This window comes from Poecilia reticulata, linkage group LG14 (assembly GCF_000633615.1).
Source record: "Poecilia reticulata strain Guanapo linkage group LG14, Guppy_female_1.0+MT, whole genome shotgun sequence".
NCBI classification, from domain to species: Eukaryota; Metazoa; Chordata; class Actinopteri; order Cyprinodontiformes; family Poeciliidae; genus Poecilia; species Poecilia reticulata.
Window position 1 is genome coordinate 15,642,344 of NC_024344.1, and position 4,976 is coordinate 15,647,319.

General features: G+C 37.5%; 1 protein-coding gene across 2 annotated transcripts in view; it reads left to right on the top strand.

The window, feature by feature from the left end:
- Positions 1–4,553: 4,553 nt before the first annotated feature.
- Positions 4,554–4,976, top strand: part of LOC103476017 (nucleoporin GLE1-like) — an 11,097-nt gene continuing 10,674 nt past the window's right edge. For both annotated transcript variants that reach the window (XM_017308715.1, XM_017308714.1), the window contains exon 1: positions 4,554–4,645. The gene's annotated coding sequence lies outside the window, so the exon portion shown is untranslated. The remainder of the gene's footprint in view (positions 4,646–4,976) is intronic.

Here is a 4,976-nt window from a genome sequence, read left to right on the forward strand (position 1 = left end):
ATATATGCACACACACACAAAATATTGTATTTAACTTGCATTGTTTCAAAATGAGCTTCATGTAGCACCAAGGCTTGAATACAATTTCTTAATGTAGTATAGTTAATTATTTTTACGTCTGTCAGCTGTTCAATAAACAAAATTTATAATATTCTTCAGAATGTGTGTTCAGGTTGTTGTTCTTTTTACATTTAATATCAACATTAATTAAAAATATGATTTAAAAGAATAATAAAGAATGGTTCTGCATCCTATAGTGTAAAATTAAACTATAAATAATAAACACATTTTTAAATCACAAATCCAAATAGATCAAAGTCTCTTTGATAACCTTAACATACCAGGAGAAACATAATGAGGATCATTGTAAGAGGAATACAGGTAACATGATAAAGATTTACACCTGATATGGCTCAATGTATGGATCTATTTTATGTCAAATCTTTGCTGATTTTCTGTGTTTTAGTGTATAACAGCACATCACATTTAGGGGACATAGAAACATTATAAAAGAGACAACATGCACAACCAATAAATACATTATTTGATCTTCAGTTGAAATAAAAACTGAATATTGTCACTAGATGAAGTGTTGGCTGAATCATCTCTGTGTTTCCTGTTTCATCTCAGCAGGTGTGGATCTGCATGATCTCGATGCATCGCTGCTCCTCAAGCTGTAAGTCCAGTGTGTTTGAGCTCCGACACTGAAACTGATGACGGGGCTGATGACGTCTCCAGTAGCTCTGATGGTTGTGTTGGGTTTTTTCACTCAGGGTCAGACGACTGACTTTTAAATTTAGCCATCAAGTTTTGTTTGAACTCGTACCTATTATTGTTTTCCTTTAACGTTGCTCATTTCTCTTTTCAGCATCATCTGCCAATAATTTTCTGACTCAGTCTGAACAATCAAAGTCAGTCAGTGTTGGAGCGACTTTGATCATCAGGGAAGTTCAGATATTGGTTCTGATCTCAGTTGGTACCTGCAGAAACCTGGACAGCCTCCTAAACTTCTTATAAATATCAGGCTTCAAGTCGGTTCTCAGGAACTCCATCTAGATTCAGCGGCAGTAGACCTGGTTCTGATTACACTTTAACCATCAGTGGTTTTCAGGCTGGAGATGCTAGGGATTATTACTGTCTGGGTTACCATGGTAACAACGTGTTCACACAGTGATTCATAGTCGTACAAAAACCTCCTTCAGTCTGACTGAAGGCTGCAGGTGCAGAGAAATGATGACAACTGGTTCAGTGAACACATCACAGAAGTTACCAAGTAAAACCATCAAATATCTAAGGCTCAAATCACCAACTATAGATTAATTGCATCTCTCCAACCCTGAAGGCCTGTTCACACCTGGACTGAAAAAATGAGAATTGAGGGGTCTTTGAATTTGCACAAACAAAATAAGTTAATACTACACAATTCAGTCATCTTTCTTGTATTTACACGATTGAATAAAGAACCATTTACTTAATTACCAACAATAATGAAACTACTAATTTTTCTTATGTTGATTTAACGTGATTAAATTAGATTACTGAAACCATTGTAATCATGTTTTATCATCACCGGAAATGATGCAATATAACAAAGCCAATAACTAAATATGATTGGACAATAATAAGAGCGGGCTTTTGAATCTTAACCAATAAGAAGCCAAACCAGATCATTTTAAAGATATCGCGATTCTCGCATAGTTTCTTCTGACTATTCAGCCACAAGAACACAGGACAAATCTTTGGAGGCGCACCGATTAGGTAAGTGATCTAAATATTTTTTGTAGTTGGGAATGTTTCCACAAAGATGATCGTTTTGTATGAGAAGTCATTTGTAAACCTTCTGCATGTTCTTTGGTTTTCACTTTGCTAGCTAAAGTTATTAGCACCGGGGCTTAGCTCTAGTACAGATCAGTACATCATCGTTTATCGAAGTAGTCCACAAAAAAACAGTTGTTACTGATTAAATTTGTAAGTTGTCTGCTTGGGAGAGAGTAACGAGGCGGTTTTGATAGCTCGGCAAGCTTAGTGAAAAGCCACTAGCTTGCAAAGTGTTCGTGTTGCTTTTTTTCCTCATGGCTACTGAGTCAGTTATTTAGACTGGCTGTAGCTGTTGGAGTAATGGATTCAGTGTTCTGTTCTTAGCATGGAAAATGTTTGCGTGTCTTTTGTTGTCGAATCATGGTAAACTAACAGAACCAATGTCTGTTGTTATGGTAACGGGTATGCATATAGCGTCGCTGACAGAGCGACAAAAATAAGAATATGAGGGATTTTGAGTATTTGGATTGTTTTCTGCGTTATTTTTTCCGCAGTGGCGGAGCTAGACTTTTAAAGTTGAGGGGGCCCAGGGGGGGCCTGGACTACCTCTGGGGGGGGGGCACAATTTAAAATGTGTGTGTGCACATATATATATATATAGCTGAATATTTGGTTATTTTTTAAGCCCCTCTGTCATTTGACATGTTATAATTAACACCTTTGACTGGCGCACATGGAGACACGATAGACCTTTACGCAAAGAGTTCATCGCCGAGGCAACTAAAATCAATCAAATAAAAGATCCTTTCTGAATATCATCTCATGGACACTGAACTAAATGTCTTTCTGACCGGGAGCTGACAGGGTGTTGAAGAGTTATGGACACCTTGGTTAGGAAGCTCTGTTTTGACAGGTAAAAATAGTCCGGGTCGGACCAGAATTATTTGCCTGATGGTGGTTCGGGCTTCTAATTACTTTACATTTAATGAATTTGGAGCACACAGAGAAAACCTAAAGAGAATGTGATCTACTTATTGTAGTTTAAGTAGAGGAATAACAGCTGACTGTTGCGAGGGGACAGTCAGCTAATCACATATGAGATGACAAACGCCAAATATACTATAGTTACACTGCTTACGTTAATGGTGTTTTAAAAACAAAACCAGTAAAAACTTAACTGAGTTAATATGTCAGATTCCCTCCTCAGCCTCGTCTTGATAAGAACAGAGAGCAGTCCGCTGGTTTCGTGTCCAGACTGTGATCAAGCGCACAGCTGACCACTTGGTGCACAGCAGGCAGTTTCAACTTTACGCACAGAGGACATCGTGGAGCTAATTATTAATCATACTAAGAACAATATCTGTCAGAGAATCATCTCTGATCTGGWCGCTTTAACGGACCAGAGGCTTTGGAGCGTCCAGCGCAGCTGATCCGCTTCTGCAGGGTTTTTCTCCCGCTGAGGGATCAGGAAACGATCAGAGTTCCGTCGTCTTCTAATCACATCATTTCGTAAATTGTTACCTGACTTCAAAAACGTTCTCGCAGAGAAATAATAAATGTTTCGTTTGATAACTACAAATTGCAAATTAAATGATTTTTTTCTTTAACGGACAACGTAAAAACTGTAGCGCCACCTCTGCTCCAAACTACGAACATTGTCGGCCCCTCTTCGGGTTTTTCTCTTTTTTTGCGGAGGATCAATAAATAACTTATTGGTGTTTTACCATCACCACCAGGTATGAAGTGCTTTAGCCTTTGATTTGCACCACAGCAGCAACTGAAACATCCAGGAGAACAACATCAGCTGATAGAAATATATTTATTTAAGTCACATGGACTTATATAAAGTTTTACACATTTTCTTTTCATATATTTATAGTTTTTCTTCTTTAGATATTAGGTTGGCTTAGAATGATTCCAAATAATGTACAGGAATGACCTGGTGCTGTTACATGTCAATCATCAGGGGGGGCCAATCAGATGACAGGGGGGGCACTGGCCCCCCCTCTGGCTCCGCCACTGTTTTTCCGTATCTGTGGTGCACAGTACGTTAATAATCCCCTCCATCTCAATGCTTCGTTTTGCTATTGCAATGGTTCTATCGTGGCGGCAGCACTATGTGGATGGCAAGGCTCAAAGCTCCAGCGCGCTGGGATGGAGCTCAGTATTGAGTATAAATTCAGAATCTTATTTGAATCCAAATGTCTTCCAGRTGCTCAAGTCTTGTGTAAAGTGCCCTCTGTAAATATCTACTAAGAAGTGTAGATGGTTGTTTTTTTGGGGGGGGATGTAATGCTAATCTAAGATGTCTAGGCACATTTACTTGACTGTTCACATCTGCAGCAGTGATTGTTGGGCTCTTACAAATGTTGAACATTTGAAGCTCATTACTTTGTGCTTTTTTCAGATAAACGCTGAGTTTAAGAGAATTACCACCACACCACTTAAGTCAAAGTTCTTGTCTCAGCTGGATCTCCATTTTGACAACCTGATGAAGCTGTTCAAAAGAAGAAGAGGACAGCTTGGACAAATTGTTGCACAAATGGATGATATACGTGATATAGCCACAACACAACTATCTATCTTTTTGGATAAACTTTTTTAATGTAGAAAATTACATTTTTCTTGTGTTAAATGTTCTCACCTTGAACTTTTACACCTGCTTGTTTTCACTTCAACCTCTACTTTAACTTTGTTTGTATGTCTTCACTTTAAAAACAGTTGTGTAAAGTAAATTGTTAAACTTCAAGCATAAGGCTTGAAAAAAGATTCTAATTCCATTAATTTCCTTCACTGTGAAGATGTTGATGCTCCATGGCAGTGTGTCATTAAGGAAGTCTGCATGTATATGGGAGAAGATCCAGCCAAGCTCATCCAGGAGTATGTGGTATGTATCTATATGTGTATTTACACAACTAGAGGTAGATAAATCTCTCTAAATATAGAGAAAGATTTAGATCTGATAAATATATCTAAATATAGAGAAAGATTTAGATCTGTACATACATAATTATATCTATCTAGACTTAGATTTCTCTAGATATGTAGAAATGTATATCTTTTCACATGGATAGATACATCCATCTATGTCTATCTCTACATTTAGATATACTTAGAGATATCTCTATAGATATCTATATTCATCGAGATTTACATTGATCTGTCCAGGATCCATTGGTCTATATAGCTTGGTCTATCTATATATATATATATATATA